Here is a 21729-nt window from a genome sequence, read left to right on the forward strand (position 1 = left end):
GAAGAAGAGGTTTTGCAACATGAGTCTTGCTGCAGAAAATTGTAGAAGATGAGGTTTCACAACAAAGGTCTTGTTGCAGGAAATCAGAGAAGACCAGATCTTGAGCATTGTTACATAAAATGTTCTTGTTGCGAAACCGCGCGGGGCGCATATCTGTGGAGGGGCGGGGGCAAGAGTGCTATTTGTTTCTGCAACAGAGCGGTTGTTGCGGGAAATAACTAGTGGGCATGCGGGTACGGGCAGTAGATCGAGCGGCTATCAGGTCGAGCATCTAACGGCCGGCAAGGTGACGGATAAAATCAAAAAATCGACCGGCGGACGCATAGCGTCGCCCTTTTCTAAAACATAGATCTTGTTGCAAAAAATAATGCAACAAGTATGTTGTTGCAATTTTTTTACCACATGACTCTTGTTATGAAAGTTTTTGCAACACGACCTTTGTTTTAAAAAAATTGTTACCTTTATTGCAATAGGAAGGACGACGCTCGGTCACTCGATGATGTGAGATCTGATGGGTGGGTTGGCGGCGGCGCCGGGGACAAGAGTGTATTGTTTCTGCACCAGAGCGTTTGTTGTGGAAAATAAGGAATAGGCGTGCAGGGCGCAGACACTAGATAGAACGGCAATCAGCTCGGGCATCCAACGATGGTCGATGCGACAGATAATATCTAAACATCGGCTGGCGGACGCGTAGCAGCACCCGAAAAAGAATCGAAAACAGAAGTTTTGCCACTGGGCCCGGCCCATGTGAGCGCCCGTGTCCACCCCGCTCGGACGCAGCGCCCGTATCCGTCCGTCAAACAAAAAAACAGCCCCGTGATCTTCTACCGTTCCGTTTTGTTTCTTGTTCGGTATACCAGCAGCTATCGGATTCCTTAGTTTGGGTACAACCGACGTGTGTATATGTATATAAAGACGGCAAGGCGTGCACACAATGTCCAAATCTCACACATCCGAGGCCAACGACGACCCTCAGAGTTCGATCGTGAGGCGTCGCCCTTGATTCTCCACCTTTTTTCACCGCGAGTTCTCTTGATTCGACATGTCTAGCAGCTCGGCCTCGTTGACTAACTACGATGAGTATCCAATGTTGATGTCCTTGTCGAGATCCCTGGCAAACACCATCATCGTGGCGCACAACTTTGAGGTCATCGGTTACTCGCTGCTCGACGGCTTTTGTCCCGGCGACTGTTGAGAAGTTAAGCAATTGTTCAATTAATTTAATCTAATAATAAATCATGAACATAATATAGACAATGCTAATGACATACTGAATTTTGATGATGTACGCACGTACTAGGCAGATAGTAGAAACATCTATGCAAACCATTAATACTGCACACATGAAAGTAAACATGAGTCGTGTAAATGTGTTATACCCTTCAGTAGGCCAGTCGGCCGTAGCAGCAGCGGAGGCGTCGGCCTCGTCTTCGATCCTCTTGTCCGCAGCAGCCTTCTCGGCAGCCGCACGATCAGAGTAAGTGCTCATGGTGAAGACGAAGGTGACGCAGAAGTAGTCAACGTAGATGAAGTAGTTGAACCAAGGCGAGCAGTCGCGTATGAGGCGCTCCCAAAAAACCTAATCGCCTCTCTCCCGTACAGGATCTGAAGAAGCGGAGTTTCGGAGGTCTGCTCTCCCGTCAGCCGTGTACGCGGTAGACGGGATGGGATCACCGAGGGCAGCAACAGTGAAAGGAATGACCAGGGAGCAGTGGAGGTGTGAAGCGCCTGGAGCGGAGCTGCGATGCCTCATATATATAGCCAGTCGGGTAGGAGAACGGTCCAGCAATAAAACCATTTAATTACAGACGTTTCATCTCCATAAAAACGCGTTTATGGACTCTCCAATTTTGACCGGCAAAACATTGCATCCGCTCGGCTCATTCCCGCAACCCGCGGCGTGCGCGCACTGTGAAGAGGCGGGCGACGGAGGAGGAGCGCGCATGTGGAACACCTCTTCTTCCTTCACATCAACTTATACTAGTGGGAGAAGAGCTCACCTTATAAGTTGGTGTACATCTTTCTCAACTAGCCATATGGGACTAAACTTCCCACCACTCAATTGACAGCATGCACCCTTAGGGATTTTCTGAAATTGTTAAGTGGGCCTGTAGCCCAACTAATATTCAACAATCCCTCACCAGATCCCAAAGGCCATGGTGTTGTCCTCTGTTCCAAACTCTATTTTGATATAACAGTATTTTCAGTGGCGACCCGTTAAGGTTGAACATCCACCTAGAACAAATAGCTACACTCCTCCACAACTGAACAATGGACTAGGCCTTGAATTGTCAATTTGACGTGAAGAAGTTTCACCAAGTGTCTTACCAGTACTAGGCTGCCGAAGGCTGACCCCTCGGGTGGAGCATATTGGTCACTCCTGGCCTGTTCATGAACTTACTAGAGATCACCCTAATCTCATAGACTATGATCAGTAGTCAAGCTCATATAGGTGTGTTCCTTCAAAGATTGCTCTGTAGGATAGCATCTTGCTTTTACAAGTCTTGGAACACATTAAGACAAAAGTCAACCTGCCATACAGTTACCGAGAGTTGTGCATCTCCAACGGAGTGGGTTAGCTAAAATACTCTCCTTAGTTAACCACTAGCTTGTTTTCTCAGGTCCTACTTCATGGGATCTCCGATCACATAGGTTGGGTTACTACCATGGCAACTCGTGTGGGTCTCATACCCATCTCCTTCGATGCATTATCTATCACCACACGGGATAGCCTTTTTGTAAAGGGATCTGCCAGATTCTTAGCCGTTTGTACATATTCCAACGCTATCACTCTGGAGTTTCTTAATTTTCTGACAGCTTTTAATCTCATTCTTATGTATTTGTTGGACTTCATGTTGTCCTTTGAACTCTTCACCTTAGTGATGACAGTCTGATTGTCACAGTTCATAAGGATAGCCGGAACCGGTTTATCAACCACTGGCAAGTCCATCAAAAGATCTCGAAGCCATCCTGCTTCGACACCAGATGTGTCTAATGCTGTTAATTCTGCTTCCATTGTCGATCTCGTTAAGATCGTTTGCTTGCAAGACTTCCAGTAAACAGCGCCACCTCCAAGAGTAAACATATACCCAGTTGTGGCCTTCATCTCATCAGCATCAGAGATCCAATTCGCGTCACTATACCCTTCAAGTACCGACGGGTATCCAATATAGTGAAGTCCATACACTGGTAGAAAAAGGGCTTTTAGTCCCGGTTCGTAAGGGCCTTTAGTCCCGGTTCTAGAACCGGGACTAAAGTGTCGGTACTAATACCTCCCCCCTTTAGTCCCGGTTCAATCCAGAACCGGGACTAAAGGCCCTCCACGTGGCCGGTCCACCTTTAGTCGCGGTTGGTAACACCAACCGGTACTAAAGGAAATTTCCTGATTTTTTTTTTGAAATTTTTTTTTGAAATTTTTTTATTTTCAAATTTCTGAATTATTTTAACCTCTAATCTCTAATCACCCCTCATCACTGCTCAATTTAATCTCTAATCACCCCTCATCATTCCAAATCATCTCACTTCCCGAACGGTCACCCATCCTCTCACTACTCCAGCCTGAGCACGCTTAACTTCCGGGTTCTATTCTCCCTCGTTTCCAAGTCTGCACTTGTTGTTTTCCAGACAATAGTAAGATGTCAATCCTATTAACCCTCAGGAATTTAGCTTGAGCATGAAGTCACATATTTCACTGTTTGAGTTTAAAACTATTGTTCTAAAAAACAATAATTTTTTAGTAACACTAATATTTTTGAATAAGTAGTTTGACCATTGTTTGACCACAGTTTGACCATAGTTTGACCAGATTTGACCAAAATTCAAAAAAGGTGAAATAATTATTTAATAACACTAATATTCTTGAATAATTATTTAGTAACACTAATACTTCTTGAATAAGTATTTAAAAAAACTGAAATTTAAAAAAACTGAAATTTGAGCATAACTTTTTTTCCTTTCGGAATTTGAGGATTCTAGAAATTTGCAAACCGGCCATAGGCCGTCTCCATCGGATGTAACTTTTCGAGTAGATGATTTTTCATATAAAAAACTTTTTCATCCGAGTTCGTATGCAAAAGTTATGCCCATTTTACAAATTCCAGAGAGATTTTGTAAATAAAGTCGAAATTCATATTTGTAAATTTTCCCAACAACTAGACCACATATCACATGTGAAACTTATTTTCTTTTATTTTTTTGACATTTCCATCATTTTCTTTTATTTTTTAAAAAACTGAAAAGGCGGTCCAGGGGGGGTAGAGTTTGAAAATGGGACCTTTAGTACCGGTTCGTGGCACGAACCGGGACTAAAGGTCTCATCCCCATTAGTCCTGGTTCCTGCCTCAAACCGGGACTAAAGGTCTAATCTTTAGTCCCGGTTTGTGGCACGAACCGGGACCAATGGTTGTGGGCCAGGAGCGAGGCCCATTGGTCCCGGTTCATCCCACCAACCGGGACCAAAAGGTCCAGATGAACCGGGACTAATGCCTTAGCCGCACGAACCGGGACCAATGCTCACATTAGTCCCGGTTCTAGACTGAACCGGGACTAATGGGTTAAGACGGCCTGGACCATAGCCCTGTTTTCTACTAGTGATTGTTCATAGTACCCTTCAGATAGCGCATAACTCTTTCAACAGCATGCCAATGTACATTACCCGGTTTGGAACAAACTGGCTCAGTTTGCTCACAGCAAACGCGATGTCAGGCCTCGTTGCGCTAGCTAGGTACATCAATGAACCAATGATTTGAGAGTATCTCAATTGATCTATAGCCGTGCCTTTGGACTTTCAAATCAACACGCTAGGATCATATGGTGTTTGAGATGGTGTGCAGTCCGAATATCCAAAACGACTCAACACCTTCTCAACATAGTGGGATTGTAGAAGTGTAATCCCATCCTCATTATCTCTTAGTAGCTTGATGTTCAAGATAACATCAGCCACACCAAGGTCTTTCATCTCAAAGTTCTGAGACAAAAACGACTTGACCTCCTCAATGACTTTGAGGTTGCTTCCGAATATCAGTATGTCATCAACATACAAGCACAGTATAACTCCTTCGCCCCCACCATGGTGATAGTATACACATTTGTCAGCCTCATTAACAACGAAACCAACAGATGTCAGAGTTGTATTAAACTTATCATGCCATTGCTTAGGCGCTTGCTTTAGGCCATATAGAGATTTCAGCAACCTACACATCTTTCTTTCCTGACCATCTATCGCAAAGCCATCTGGCTGTTGCATGTAGATTCCCTCGTTTAGCTCTCCATTTAGAAAAGCCGTCTTAACATCCATCTGGTGGACGAGAACACCATGCGAGGCCACCAACGAGAGTAATACTCGAATGGTGGTCAGTCTAGCCATAGATGAATAAGTGTCGAAAAAATCTTCCTCTTCTTTCCGGTCATAGTCCTTGGCCACAAGCCTAGCCTTATATTTTTCAATCGTACCAACGGGCCTAAGCTTCTTTTTGAACACCCACTTACATCCTAATGGTTTGCAACCATAGGGACGCTCAATGATCTCCCATGTCCCGTTAGCCATGATGGAATCCATCTCGCTACGGACCGCATCCTTCCAGTAGTCAGCTTTTGGAGAGACATATGCTTCTGAAATAGAAGTGGGAGTATCATCCACGAGGTACAAGATGAAATCATCACCAAAGGTCTTTGCAGTCCTTTGTCTCTTGCCCCTACCAAGGGTTTCCTCGTCGTCCTCCTCGGGATTTTCATCATGTGTTTGTTCATAATAATCCATAGGAATGGCAGGCTCAGGAGTCTTCTCAAATTCCTGTCTAGAAGTGCTTTGCATATCTCTCATAGGAAAAATATCCTCAAAGAATGTAGCATCCTTAGACTCCATAATTGTACCAACCTTCTGGTCAGGTACCTCATATTTCACTACTAGAAATCTATAGCCAACGCTGTTCTTAGCGTAGCCCAAATTAACGTAGTCCACAGTCTTGGGTCCAAGCTTACGCTTTTTGGGGATCGACACATTGACTTTCGCCAAACAGCCCCAAGTACGCAAGTACGGAAGTGTTGTCCTTCTCTTCGCCCATTTCTCATAGGGAGTGATCTCATTATCCTTTGTCGGAACTTTATTCAGGACATGACATGCCGTCAATATAGCCTCCCCCACCATGCCTTGGATAAACCCGATGTATCTAAAATGGCGTTAACCAAATCAGTTAGAGTATGGTTTTTCTGCTCGGCAGCCCCATTTGACTGAGGTGAATAGGGAGGCGTCCTCTTATAAATAATTTTGTGTTCCGCACAGAAAGAATCAAACTCATTAGAGAAATACTCTCCATCACGATCTGACCGAACTTGTTTTATTTTCTTTTCAAGTTGATTCTCAACTTTCGCCTTATAGATTTTAAAGTAGTGTAGAGCCTCATCTTTAGTGTTTAAAAGATATACACAGCAATATCTAGTAGAATCATCTATCAGTGTCATGAAGTATCTTTTTCCACCTTTAGTCAATACACCATTCATCTCACAAAGATCAGAATGTATGAGTTCTAACGGTGCCAAATGTCTCTTCTCTGCAGCCTTATGGGGCTTGCGAGGTTGCTTTGCTTGCACACATGAATGACACTTAGAACCTTTGGCTAAAGTGAAACTTGGGATTAAATTCAATTTTGCTAACCGCGTCATACTACCAAAACCAATGTGACAAAGACGTGAATGCCAAACTTCTGTTTCATTAACACTCGAATGAATATTGTTCACGGCTTTATTACAAAAATCAGCGAGGGAAAAGCGGAACAGACCTCCGCATTCATAACCTTTTCCAACAAATAGTCCATATTTCGTAACAACTACTTTATTAGACTCGAATACCAATTTAAACCCTTCTCTACATAGAAGGGAACCACTAACGAGATTCTTCTTGATGGCAGGGACATGCTGCACGTTCTTCAGTTGCATGATCGTTCCTGAAGTAAACTTTAGATCGACTGTGCCAACACTATGATCAGAAGCACTTGCGCCATTCCCCATCAGTACGGACCCGTTCCCTGTGGCCTGATAAGAAGAAAACAATGAAATGTCAGCACACACATGAATATTTGCACCTGTGTCAATCCACCAATCGGTAGACTGACAAACTGAAAATACGGTAAACAAATTACCGTACCCAGATGGCCCACTCTCATCGTTGCTCACAATCATGTTGACAGCCTTGGAGTCCTGTCCTGGCTTCTTAAACTTGTTTGGGCACTTGGCAGCCCAATGTTCATCTGAACCACAAGTGAAACAGCCACCCTTCTTCTTATCTTTCTTGAAGGTCTTCTTGCCCTTCTTCTTAAACTCGGTATTCTGTTGGACACCAGTCTTCCCCTTGGGCTTGTGGGGGTGGAAGTTCTTCTGCACCACATTGGCGACAGAGGTCCCTTCGGTCCCTTTTCCGTGCGAGTCATTTTCCCTCGAATTCTGCTCCACACTCAGATGGCCAATGACATCCTCAACTGATAATTCACGTCTCTGATGTTTTAGAGTAGTGGCAAAGTTCCTCCAGGAATTGGGTAACTTAGCGATAATGCAACCCGCGACAAATTTGCCCGGCAGCACACGCTTGAGAAGCTCAAGCTCCTTAGCAATGCATTGTATCTCATGAGCCTATTCCAATACAGAACGGTTTTCGACCATTTTGTAATCGTGGAACTGCTCCATAATATACATCTCACTTCCAGCATCCGTTGCGCCGAATTTAGATTCGAGCGCCTCCCACAAGTCCTTGGCAACCCGCATATGTAAGTATGCATCAACCAGCTTATCTCCGATCACGCTCAGAACGCATCCAACAAAGACGACGGTGGCCTCCCTAAACGCCTTCTCCTGTTCAGGAGCGATCGTTCCCGTGGGAGTAACACCGGTTACCCAGAACACGTTCATGGCCGTGAGCCATAAGACGGTTTTAGTCTGCCAATGCTTAAAGTACGTCCCCGTAAATGGGGCTGGTTTCAGTGCAGCAGCAAAACCATGGATCGAAAATTGCCTACACATATTAGGTTTTTGGATTGTTGAGAAATTAAGCAATTGTTGATTAATTTAATCCAATAATAAATCATGAACATGACATAGGCAGTGCTAATGACATACTGAATTTTGATAATGTACGCACATACTAGGCAGATAGTAGAAATATCTATGCAAATCACTAGTACTGTACACATGAAAGTAAACAGGAGCGGTGTAAATGTGTTATACCCTTCAGTAGGCCAGTCAGCCGTAGCAGCAGCGGAGGCGTCGGCCTCGTCTGCGATCCTCTTGTCCGCAGCAACCTTCTCGGCAGCCGCACGATCGGAGTCAGTGCTCATGGTGAAGACGAATGTGGCGCAGAAGTAGTCGACGTAGATGAAGTAGTTGAACCAAGGCGAGCAGTCGCGTAGGAGACGCTCCCAAAAAACCTAATCGCCTCTCTCCCGTACAGGATCTGGAGAAGCGGGGTTTCGGAGGCCTGCTCTCCCGTCAGCCGTGTACGCGGTAGACGAGATGTGATCACCGAGGGCAGCAGCAGTGAAAGGAACGACCAGGGAGCAGTGGAGGTGTGAAGCGCCTGGAGCTGAGCTGCGATGCCTCATATATATAGCCAGTCGGTAGGAGAACGGTCTAGCAATAAAACCATTTAATTACAGACGTTTTGTCTCCGTAAAAACACGTTTAATTACAGATGTTTCCATCTCCACAATAAAAACGTATTTATTATGGACGTTTTCATTTTCCGCAATGAATATGACGTCTCACATTCATTTTGTGTCTGTAATGGACTCTTCAATTTTGACCGGCAAAACATTGCATTGGCTCGGCTCATTCCCGCAACCCGCAACCCGCGGCGCGCGCGCGTCGTGGCGGAGGAGGAGCGCGCGTGTGGAACACCTCTCCTTCCTTCACACCAACTCATACTAGTGGGAGAAGAGCTCACATTATAAGTTGGTGTACATCTTTCTCAACTAGCTATGTGGGACTAAACTTCCCACCACTCAATTAACAGCATGGGCCCTTAGGGATTTTCTGAAATTGTTAAGTGGGCCTGTAGCCCAACTAATATTCAGCAGCGACTACATTTGCTCAAGAAGGTTCATCGCCGGTGGTTACGACTGGTGTATCAGGTTCTACCCCGACGGACAGACAGAGGAGGATGCTTTCTACACCTCGTCCTTCTTGTGTCTATGTCGAGGAGAACCATGGCCGGGCGTGAGAGCCAAGTACACTTTGAGTTTATTGGATAGAGACGGGAATGCAACCATACGAAGAAGCGCCTTAAGACATATCTTTGTGTCATCGGGTTGTTATTATGGCTATACTAGGTTCTTCTCCAAGAAGCATATCGTCGATGACTGCTTCACAATCAGGTGCGTCCTGACCGTCATCACGCAATACACGGAGGACCAGAGCGCCTTCGTTATCCCTCGGTCGAACCTCCACGAGCACCTGGTAGACATGCCGGAGGGCGGGGAAGGCACGGATGTGACGTTCAGCGTGGGCGACCAGTTGTTCCACGCTCATAGATGCATGCTGACCGCACGATCGCCAGTGTTCAAGGCGGAGCTCTTCAGCGGAATGAAGGAGAACACTACTGGACACATCAAGATTGACGACATGGGGCCCGCCATCTTTCAAGCACTTCTTCACTTCATCTACACGAATACCTTCCCGTATAATGGTGGTGTTCGTTGCCGCGAATCGGTATGGGCTGGATAGGCTGGCGGCAATGTGTGAACAAAGGCTATGCGACAACATCGATGTGCACACAGTTGCCACCACACTTGCCTTAGCGGAGCAGCACCAATGCGTGCAACTCAAGCAAGCATGCCTTGGATTCATGTCCTCTCATAGTGTGCTCAGTGACATCCAGGAGACTGATGGATTCAAGCATCTCATATCCAGCTGCCCTTTGGTTGTAGGGGACATCATAAACAACATCGCCGTCGCTAGTGGTGGTAGGGCTGCCAAAAGGGCTCAAGTCGAAGCCACCCACAGCGACTCGTCTTCTAGCTACACCGCGATTGACTCCAAAATAAATTTATAGAGCACGAGACTATTTAATTTGTAGTTCAATTGAAAATGACCCGGGTTTGGATCAATGTTAGCTCGCTTGATTTTGGTCGACATATAGCATAATTTACGTAGCGGAACATATAAGACCTATGCTTTGCAATATACAGATGTTTTTCTTTTGCGAATTGCAATATATTGATGCAACTATCATTTCCATAATTTTATAGTATCAATCTTATATATGTCTATAACATACACCCTATTCTGTTTACATAAATTATAGCCTTTTAATTAACTTGAACATGAGTGGGTCAAGCCATTTTCGAAAGTAAACATGCTATTTTTTTATTGGCCCAAAATCCACTCAAAACCATTACGGTTAAATGCGAGCCAACTCTAAAGCCCGACCTCTTATTCGAGTCAAACAGAGCTTACTTGTTTGATAACACCAGCTTAGCCTAGATCACCAGGACTTGACCGTTTTGCACCCGAAGCCCTAACTAGGTGTACACGTGACACCGGGAGCCCGAAGGCAGCACGTACGTACGTACGTACGTAGCTCCCGGAACGATTCTCCTACTCCGACTTGGTATCCTAGTAGTATATTAATCGGTTCTCCTTGAGAAAATAGCTTACAAATATGGCCAGGTTTCTTCCAAGCTTTCAATATATATATATATATACGTATATATATTAGCGCTGCAAGTGTAGGTGTGGTGGCTAGGGACTCCTCTGGAAATGTCATTGTCTCCTCTTGAGATTTCATTGGATGTTGTAAAAGCGCGGAGGAAGCGGAATTTCGGGCTTGCATTGCTGTTCTCTATATAGGTATTACGCTCCATAATCCTATAATTTTAGAGACTGACTGTGTGCTTGTTGCTGCGTCTCTTGCAAAGGAAAGTTTTGACAGGTCAGCGCTATTTGATTTGAAGAAGGAAGCAATGAGTATCTCCAAGATGCTACCTATGGTCAAAATTTCAAAGATTAACCGGTCAGCCAATGTGGTGGCTCATCTTATTGCTAAGTATAATTTTGATAATAGGTCAGACGGTATTCTTGTTAATGATGTTCCGGCCTGTGTGATGAATTTTGTAATGAGTGATTGTAATAACTCTGTTGGTTAATTAATATATGAGGTGGTTTTCAATATATATATATATATATATATATATATATATATATATATATATATATATATATATATATATATATATATATATACACGTAAACGAGACCCGCTCACCCGTTGCCCTTGTCGTCCGCCGACTTTGCCATGGGAAACATCATCTCTTTCTGGGGAGAGGGGGGTCGATGTGCCTAACGGAGGCCACCACCGGCGCACACAATTTCAAGGTGACAAACTACTCGCAGCTCGACGGCATGGGCGCCCTCAACCATGTAAGCTCCAAGACGTTCAGCGTCGGCGGCTATAACTGGTGCATTCTACCCTGACTAGGGCTAGACCAAAAGCTCGTAGCTCGCGAGCTTAATGAGCGCTCGATAGTTCGGCTCGTTAAGCTCGTAGCTCGCTTCTTAATGAACAGAGCCAATCATTGATTTTAGCTCGTTAAGCTTAACGAGCTTAACGAGCGAGCTAACGAGTTTCACGAGTAGCTCGTTAAGCTCGTTAGTAACAGCACAACGCATATTTTCATCTTACGTGACAAATTTTTTTTGTAGCACCTCAGCTCATCTATTTAATCTAATCGATATATGAGGCAACAAACTACTTCATTTCTTTTTGTCATCATATTTCATCTTGAAAACCATACCTCCACATTCATCATGTACATCATAACACATTATAGTCTGTTAACGAGCGCCCGCGAGCGCTCACGAGCTTAACGAGCTTCAAACGAGCCGAGCTGAGCAGAGTTTTCTGCTCGTTAATCTTAACGAGCTTAACGAGCCGAGCCTTAACGAGCACGAGCTTAACGAGTACGAGCTTAACGAGCCGAGCTGCTCATTAGTCCACCCCTAACCCTGACACATACGTTGACCACGCGTTTGCCCAACTCTCTCTCAAAGGAAGGGTGGAGCAACCAGGCGTGAAGGTGAAGTTCACGCTTAGTTTTCTGGGGAGCGATGGCACGGCGTACAAAGGCACAGAGCCTGTGGCGGCAACACGAGCTATTCTGTTCAAGGATGGTGGTGGGACTTTTCGTGGTTGGGAAGATCCGCTGACTATTGAGAAGTGCAAGTTGCAGGACGACGACTGCTTCACCATCAGGTGTGATCTAACTGTCCTGAAAAACAGGGTTGCATAATGATGTGCCCAGCAGCAGACCGAGTCGACTGGAGTGATGGTCTAGTTAGATGCTTTCCAATTTGCATGTAGAACATGGCTTTATGACCTTTTATAATCTTATGAATTCAATCTGTCTATATTTCTTTCGGATCGCTACTTTTGTATCCTATAGTTTAGGGCATCTCGACCTTTAAACTGCCCGCATCCGTCCCAAAAACGCGGTTCGGATGTGTTATGGCATCCAATGCAATACCCCATTTGTTCGTGGACCGATCCAGACGTCAACAACCTCTTGGTCCCAACCAAAACCCTCTTCCTCACTCGTGTCCTTTCCCACGTGAAACGGTTGCCACGCATTCATGCTGCTCGAGAGCACCATCGTCGCATTCATGCCGGCTCAGAGCGGACACGACCTCTCATTGGAGCCGACATTGAAGCGTCACACCGGCCAAGAGCCACTAGTAGAAAACAGGGCTATGGTCCAGGCCGGCTCAGCCCATTAGTCCCGGTTCAGTCTAGAACCAGGACCAATGTGGGTATTGGTCCCGGTTCGTGAGCCCAGGGGGCCGGCCGGGCCACGTGGGCCATTGGTCCCGGTTCGTCTGGACCTTTTGGTCCCGGTTGGTGGGACGAACCGGGACCAATGGGCCTCGCTCCTGGCCCACCACCATTTGTCCCGGTTGGTGGCTTGAACCGGGACCAAAGGCTTCCCTTTAGTCCCGGTTCATGTCATCAACCGGGACCAATGAGGTGCCTATATATACCCCCTCGCGCAAGAGCAGAGCACAGTGCTCTTTTTTTTCTGGCCAAGGGGGAGAGGGCTTTGTGGTGCTCTAGCTCACCTCCTATGCACATGAGGTGTTCGATGGAATGCCCGAGCCACACTACTTAAGCTTTCTCCTCTCGAAGCTCGACCTCCAAACTCCATTTTCCTCGAGATTTGTCTAGATTTAGCGGTCCATCACGCCCCGTCCCCGTCTTCACCGCCGTCGATCACCCGCGCCGATCTCATCACCGACACCACCGTGGTGAGCTTCTTGTTCTTATCTTCTTTCTGAAAGGAAAAATATTCTTACTTGTATGTTTAGATAGATACTTGTATCATTTTCTTACATTTATTATTGCATCTTATATAGTGCGATGGTTTTGGTATCCGCCCCCGTCGGCCCTCGTCCTGTCTATGATTCGGATTTGGTATGTATATTATCTTTATAACTATTGGTTCATTTATTGTTTATGAAAATTATGCCGACCAACGTGACATAGATTTTATTTATCTAGGATGTATGTGAATCGGAAATGCCAACCAACCCTATTGTCGAGAGGTTAAATTTAGTTGAAGAAGAAAACAATTTGTTGAAGGAAAAAATAAAAAAATTGAGGAGGAGAAGATGATATTGGAGTTGCATGTTGCGGATGTCGTCGATGATCACAAGATCAAGATGGATGCAATGCGCTTGAAGATTAGAAAGATTAGAAAATATGCCATTCATACCGGGGCTTGGTATCATTATGCCGTTGGATCAATTGTTACCTTGGTTGCGATTATGATCGCATTTGTTTTCGCATTGAAATGTTTTACATAGTTTCAATGTGTGGTTTAATTAATTAGATGCTCTGGAGAGCTATATGTTGTTAGATGAGAACTATGTATGCACTTTGGTTTTAATGTGATGATGAACTTCTATTAATTTGGACACTTAATTATATATAATGCACGCAGATGAACCGGCAATGGATGTACGGTGACAGACACACCCGTGAGTACATTAAGGGCGTGCATGAGTTTCTCGATGCGGCTGAGGCAAACAAGCAGAATGGTTTTATGTGTTGTCCATGCACTGAATGTGGGAATACGAGGTCTTACTCTAACCGGAAAATCCTTCACTCCCACCTGCTTTACAAGGGTTTCATGCCACACTATAATGTTTGGACGAGGCACGGAGAAATAGGGGTTATGTTGGAAGACGACGAAGAAGAAGAGTACGATGACAAGAGTATGTGCCCCCTGAATACGGTGATGCTGCAACGGGGGGAGCTGGTGAAGATCAAGAGGAACCAGACGATGTGCCCAATGATGCTGGCACGGGTGAAGCTGCTGAAGATCAAGAGGAACCAGACGATGTGCCCGATGATGATGATCTCCGCCGGGTCATTGTCGATGCAAGGACGCAATGCGAAAGTCAAAAGGAGAAGCTGAAGTTCGATCGCATGTTAGAGGATCACAAAAAAGGGTTATACCCCAATTGCGAAGATGGCAACACAAAGCTCGGTACCGTACTGGAATTGCTGCAGTGGAAGGCAGAGAATGCTGTGGCTGACAAAGGATTTGAGAAGCTACTGAAAATATTGAAGAAGAAGCTTCCAAAGGATAACGAATTTCCCGACAGTACATACGCAGCAAAGAAGGTCGTATGCCCTCTAGGATTGGAGGTGGAGAAGATACATGCATGCCCTAATGACTGCATCCTCTACCGCGATGCATACAAGGATCTGAACGCATGCCCGGTATGCGGTGCGTTGCGGTATAAGATCAAACGAGATGACCCTGGTGATGTTGCGGTATAAGACCATCCCAACTTTCAACTTTTTCAGAGTTCATTTGAAATGATTTCATGTCTTATGGTTCGAAACTTTGATACTTCTAAAGTGATTGTCCATTTTGTACACGAAGTGCATCAAGTTTTTGTTGTAACCCTCTCTACTTTTTGGAACATGCTATGTGGGTGAAACGATGATACCATGCCAACTTTCAACCTTTTCAGAGTTCATTTTGAAATGCTTTCCAATTTCAGAGTCATTTAGCTCAAAAAATGAATTAATAGCAAACAGAATGAACTATAAAACTTTTATGAAAATAAAAACAATCAATTAAAATATTATGTTATGATCAACTAAAATAAAACTATAATATTCTTCAAAAGCAAAAAGAATATAATTTTTGTGACCTAAAATGAAACTATAAGTATTTAATTGTAAGTATAAATAAAAAATAAATAGCAAAGAAGAAAAAAAATTCTATTTTTATAGTAAAGTTATTCATAAACTAGTGATTCACATAAATTTTTAAAAATTCAAATTTAAACTATTCAAAATTTAAAACTAATGGCACTAACAGAAAGTTTATAATTTTTGTGACCTAAAATCAAAAAGAAATCACTAAAAAACTAAAAGTATTTTGTTTTAAGTATAAATAAAAAATAAATAGAAAAAAATTATATTTTTATAGTAAAGTTATTCATAAACTAGTGATTCACACAAATTTTTAAAAATTCAAATTTAAACTATTCAAAATTTAAAACTAATGGCACTAACAGAAAGTTTATAATTTTTGTGACCTAAAAGCAAAAGGAAATCACTAAAAAACTGTAAGTATTTAGTTTTAAGTAGAAATAAAAAAAATAAAAAACCAAAAAAATGTAGAAATAAAAAAGAAAAAACCAAAAAAATGCCTCCTACTGGGCCTCCACGGCCTGAATACGACTAAAAACCCTACATGGACCAGGATTCAGGCCCGCAGAAGGCCCAATAGGACCATAGGCAGTAGCAAGTTTAGACCCGAAAGCCTGCATTAGAGAGGAGCTCGAATGGGGTGGCACACCAGCGCTTATAAACCAGTGCCGGCGCCCTTCAACTAGCGATGTGGGACTAAACTTTTGGGCGCGGGGCAGCACAAGGCCATTGGTCCCGGTTGGTGACACCAACCGGGACTAAAGGGGGCATTGGTCACGGTTCGTGGCACCAACCGTGACCAATGCCCCCTTTAGTCCCGGTTGGTGCCACGAACCGGGACCAAAGGGGGGCATTGGTCACGGTTGGTGGCACCAACCGGGACTAAAGGGGGGCATTGGTCACGGTTGGTGCCACAAACAGGGATCATTGCTCTGGCTATATATACAACACTTGGGGAAATTTCCGCCAACTGCTCCCATTCCTCATCGTCGACGCCGGCAGGCTGCCCCTCTCGCGTCGTCGCCGCCGCCGAGCCCTGCCCCTCATCGTCGCCTCCGACACCGCCGAGCCCTGCCCCGACGCCGTCAGGCTTCTCCACTTCGCCGTCCTCGCCGCCGCCGCCGAGCCCTACCCCGACGCCTTCCCGGCCCGCTCCCACTGTGAGCCGCCGTGCCGTTCCCCTCCTCTCCTCCTCTCCCCCCGCCGCGCCCTGCCACCGCCGCCAGCCATGCTCTCTTGCCGCGCCCCGACGCCGCTGCCCGCCGTGCTCTTGCCATGCCTCGACGCCGCTGCCCGCCGTGCTCTGCCCGCCGTGCTCCGCTTGCCGCACCGCCGCTGGTTCGCCGCCGCCGCCCGTCGTGTTCTGCCTCGACGCCGCCGCCTGGCCGCGCTCCACTTGCCGCGCCGCCGCCTGGCCGCGCTCCGCTTGCCGCCGCCGCCCGCCTCTGTTAATTTTTTTGAGATATATGTATGCATGTGTGTAGTGTATATATATGTGTATGTATGTGTATGTGTGTGCAGTGTATATGTGTGTGCATGCAGATATGTATATGTATGTGTATGTATGTGTATGTATGCATGTGTGTAGTGTATATGTGTATGTATGTATATGTGTGTACCAGATAACTTCGACATGAGGGAGGTCGATATACCCCCTCCCCGATAACTTCGACATGATTGGGGGAGGGGGTCGCCGAGGGTCGAGGGTCGAGGGTTGCCGAGTGTTCGAGGGATCGAGGGGGCGAGGGTCGGGAACTACCTAGGGTAGAGGGTCGAGGGTCGCCAAGTGTTCGAGGGGGCGAGGGTCGGGAAGAAGAGGAGAAAAAAAGAAGAGGAAAAAGGAGAAGAAGAGGAGAAGAAGAAAGGAATAGAGGAGAAGAAGAAAAAACAGAAAAAAAATTCTATTTTTTCTTCTTCTCCTCTTTTTTTTTCTCCTTTTGTTCTTCGATCTTCTCCCCCTCCCGATAGGAAAGTTTTATATAGAAAGTTACAAATTTAGAAAAGTTTTATATATGCAAAAGTTACAATTTTAGAAAAAGAAGGATAGGAAAGAAGAAAATAAGAAGAGGAAAGAAAGAAGAAGAGGAGAGGAAAAGAAGAGGAGAAATAAATAAGAAGAAGAAAAAAGAAGAAAAAGAAGAGGAGAAGAAGAAAGGAATAGTGGAGAAGAAGAGAAAATAGGAATAGTGGAGAAGAAGAGAAAATAGAATATATTCTATTTTCTCTTCTTCTCCACTATTCCTTTCTTCTTCTCCTCTTTTTTTCTTCTTTTTTTTCTTCGATCTTCTCCTCTAGCTATTCCTTTCTTCTTCTCCTCTATTGGTCGAGGGTCGGGAACTAGGGTAGAGGGTCGAGGGTCGTTAAGGGGTCAAGGGTCGAGGGTTTCAGGGTCGTCGAGGGTTCGAGGGGTCGAGGATCGCCGAGGGGTAGAAGAAGAGAAAATCCATGCCTTCATCATTAGCCGGAAGTAACCAGGGCATGTTGGTACGAAGTTCTGCAAAGTTGTTCTGGAATGGAGTCCCAGATAGAATAATCCGCCTTTTGGTACGAATTCAGCAAAGGCCTTCCAAATAGCGATATTCGGAAGGCTCTTTTTGAACTTTGTACCAAAAAGCGAATTATCCTATCTGGGACTCCGTTCCAGAACAACTTTGAAGAGCTTCGTACCATCATGCACATGTTACTGTCGCCTAATGATGAAGACATGGTTTTGTTGAATCCTTTGACACTAGGCAACCTCCCGACCCCTCGGCGATCCTCTCGAACATGAGAGGAAGAAGAGGATAAAAAAAGAAGAGGAAGAAGAAAAAAAAGAGGAGAAGAAAGAATAGAGGAGTTCTTCTCCTCTATTCTTTCTTCTCCTCTTTTTTTCTTCTTCTTCCTCTTTTTTTTATCGGGAACGAGGGTCGTCGAGGGACATAGATGTAGTGTCGTCGTTGTCGATATATACCCCCTCCCGATAGCTTACTATGATTAGGTAGCTAGTTCTACGTTTGGCACTAATATATCCATCTGTCATGTTTGAATAATAATTGCCATGTTGTAAATATTTGTAGAAACTATGGACACCGCCCTAGACGAAGCAACAAAAGAAGCGTTGTTGAGGGACATAATCGCAGAAGGAAGTGATGCCATCTCGTTGTTTCTCAACGAAACCGATGGTCTGGAAGGAGAGGGTGAACAAGCTGGCTACGGTGACCTAATGCCGGTGCAAGAAGAAGAACATGAGGACGGCTCCGGTGACCCAATGCCGGTGCAAGAAGGAGACTGTGATGACGGCTCCGGTGACCAAACCGAGTCCGGCCAGGTATATATATTAGTTAAGCCTATGCTGACTAGCTGATTGATGCATTCATTGTTTTGGTATGTACACATATTAATTAAGTCTTTATTCTTTTTTCTAGCCCTCCGGATCGAGCACAACTTCGGTAAAGAGATGAGGCCCGAAGAAAAAGTTGAGCTCGGATGAAAAGTTTGAGATCATAGCAATCGCGCCCGACGGCCAACCTATTGAACCCCTCCGGACAAAGAGCGCATTTGTTGCTCAGTGCGGGGTTCTGGTTAGGGACAAGATCCCGATAAGCATCCAGCAATGGTTTAAGCCGGCTACAGAAGACCCTGAGGTGTCTTATGTCAATGATATGCAGAAAATGATCTTTGGACTGAGCTGAAGTCAAATTTCACCCTACCGCCTGAGGATAATTCAGAGAACCCAGTTAAAGAGAAATTAATCAAGTCTTTTGCTCTGAAGAGGATGGCAGAACTATTCAGGAGGTGGAAGAAAGAGCTGAATAAGTTTGTCGAAAATAATGAGACACCAGAATTCAAGGGCAGATATGAGAAGATCAGAGATCACTGGCCCGCATTTGTGGCCCACAAGACATCAGAAAAGAGTAAGAAGTCGGCGACAAACAAGCAAAATGCTGCGAAGAAGAAGCTTCACCATCGCACGGGGTCAGGTGGCTACCTCGTAGCCCGGCCTAAGTGGTCCAAGACTGAGAATGATCTGGTTCATAAAGGGATCGAACCAGAGACAATTAACTGGCCAGACCGTTGCCAGACTTGGTTCTTCGGGGCTGGCGGAACCCTGGACCCTGTAACAGGGAAGTGCATTTGGACGAACGATCAAATGGACATACCAGTCAGTAAGCTTAAGCAGTATATTGAAGCAGCGCAGGAAGGGACGTTCTTTCTAGACAGAGAGAACGACGAGCTCACAATGGCCCTCGGGAATCCTGAGCACCCTGGACGGACACGAGGTATGCTAGGCTCCATTCCGTGGAAGGTTGGGTTTCCGGACGCAGGCGGTTACAAATCCCATGAGAGGAGGAAAAAAGTGCAACAGACCCAAATACAGGCGCTGCAAGAAAGGGTAGACGCGATAGAGGAACGAGAAGCAAATCGCAGCAAACGTACTGCCAATGCCTCCCCCGAAGCTACCTCACCATCTCAGCGCAGAAGCAGCGTGGCTTCCACCGAGCTGCTTCAGCCGGAGCATGCCTTGACGGCTCCTGCCAGCTATCCCGTGGATGCTATAACGGAGTCTCAAAATTGCCACCTTATGACGCAATGGATGAATTTGAAGGTCAAGGCGGCTGTTGGCTCTGTTTATCCTACTGAACCCGACGCAACTTTTCACTGCCGGCCGATTCCATAAAGATATGCTAGGGTGATGGTGGATGAGATAACGGAGGGATTTGAGGACCTCCAGCTTGACCACCCTACCGGTGAAGGGGAGACTCGGCTGGGGTCTGCTCTGAAGACTCCATGCCTATGGCGGAAGGAGCTCATCAACCTTCCGAACTGGACGCCACCGCCTCCTCCTCCTCCTCCGGCGAGTCAGGGCACTCCGCCTCCACTGCCTCCTCCTCCGGCGAGTGACGATCAGGGCCCTCGGCCGGCTCCTTCTCCGGCGCGTGGCGGCACTCCGCCTCCTTCTCCGCCTGCGCCGACGCGCCCGAGCAGCCAGCCTCCTCCTTCTCCGCCTCGTCAGCAAGGGCGGAAGAGACCTGCCGCCGCTCCAGCTGCTCCGGCACGTTGTAGTCCTTCTCCCCCGCCTCTTAAGCAAGTAAAGAAGACAACCGCTCCGTCTGCTCGGTCGGCGTCTAGCAGTACAACCAGAGGCAGGAGGACATACAGGTTCGGTCCTTCTCTGAAGACTCTAGAGAAGTTACCATATGAGAGGACCCTGGAGGAGAACGCCGAGATCGCGCGAGAAGAAGTAAGGAACTTCTTTGAAGGGGTGAAAGCAAAGAAACATCCACCTCCGGAGGAGAAGGTAGATCGGGTGAAAGTGAAGCGCACTCTGGCTGCCCTGACAAAACCACCGAAGTCTGATCCGCCGAAAGGAAACTATGACCGCATTATTGGAAAGGAATTTGCCGAAGTGGAGCGGTCGGGAAGTACTGTCAGTGATCAAAGGCTGAAAGAACGACGAGCTGGGAAACAAATTGCCCAGCTCGGCGAACAAGCGAAGCAATCGTGCCCCCCGCTCAAGGTGCCTAGCCACAACGTCGCTAATGATCCGAGGATGGTGCCCAGTTATAGCAATCTTGCAGATTACCTGCCCGACGAAGTACATTATGAACCCATGGACGTGCAGATACAAAGATACAAGTACGGGAAGCCTCTCGTCAAAGATGAAAGATCTTTATCAACGATGATGCGAAGATTGCATGATTGGTACTTGAAAATCTGCAGAGACTCTGGGAGGAGGAGTACTTTTTATGTGAAAGTTAAAAAGGAGCATGACCTCGTTGGAATTGATCTGTTGCCTGTTCCATTTGAGGAGTTCTATCAGTTTTTCAATCAATTGACCCTCGATAGAACAACGGTCGCCTGCTACTGTCTGTAAGTAGTACTACTTCTGTCATTAAGTTTCTCTATATAGCTTAGCTCTTTCATTGCATGTATTTATAATCATCCTCACTATATTATGCAGATTGAAGATCGCCGAATTGAATAAAAGACAAGTCGGTGATATTGGGTTCATTAACACATATCTCATAGATGCAACTCAGGTTAAACTTCATGCCGCAGCTACCGAGGCCAACTTGCTACGATCGTTCGTAATAAATCAAAACAAAGATATAATACTCTTTCCTTACAACTTCAGGTGAGTGTTACTGTCTTGTGCGTATTCGGTTTCCCTTATATATTAGTCAAGGTTATAGTAATGTAATTCATGAGTTATGCATGTGTGTGCAGTTTCCACTATATTCTCCTAGAGATTAAGCTTGAGCAGGGACTAGTAACCGTCTTAGACTCAAAACGAAAAGATCCCTAGGACTATGCAGACATGACTCAAATACTCCAGAAGTAAGTTAAATCGATCATTATCCACCATATCAGCAACTTTGTTCATTTCCTGATATCAAGTAATTGTTTTCTTTGTCCGGCAGGGTTTGGAGAAAATTCACCAAAACAGTTCCGAGACTGCCGAAGGAGCTGGAATTTAGACACCCGAAAGTAAGTACTATAGTAGCATGTTCCGCGCATCTCCTAGTGATTCAAGCGCTAGTTTC

The 21729-nt window shown here is 45.7% G+C and overlaps 1 pseudogene; it reads left to right on the forward strand.

The window, feature by feature from the left end:
- The first annotated feature begins 1042 nt into the window (after positions 1–1042).
- Positions 1043–10036, forward strand: LOC125537922 (BTB/POZ and MATH domain-containing protein 3-like; annotated as a pseudogene).
- The last annotated feature ends 11693 nt before the right edge of the window (positions 10037–21729 follow it).

This window comes from Triticum urartu, chromosome 2A (assembly GCF_056163025.1).
Source record: "Triticum urartu cultivar PI428250 chromosome 2A, HENAU_Tu73, whole genome shotgun sequence".
Classification (NCBI taxonomy): domain Eukaryota; kingdom Viridiplantae; phylum Streptophyta; class Magnoliopsida; order Poales; family Poaceae; genus Triticum; species Triticum urartu.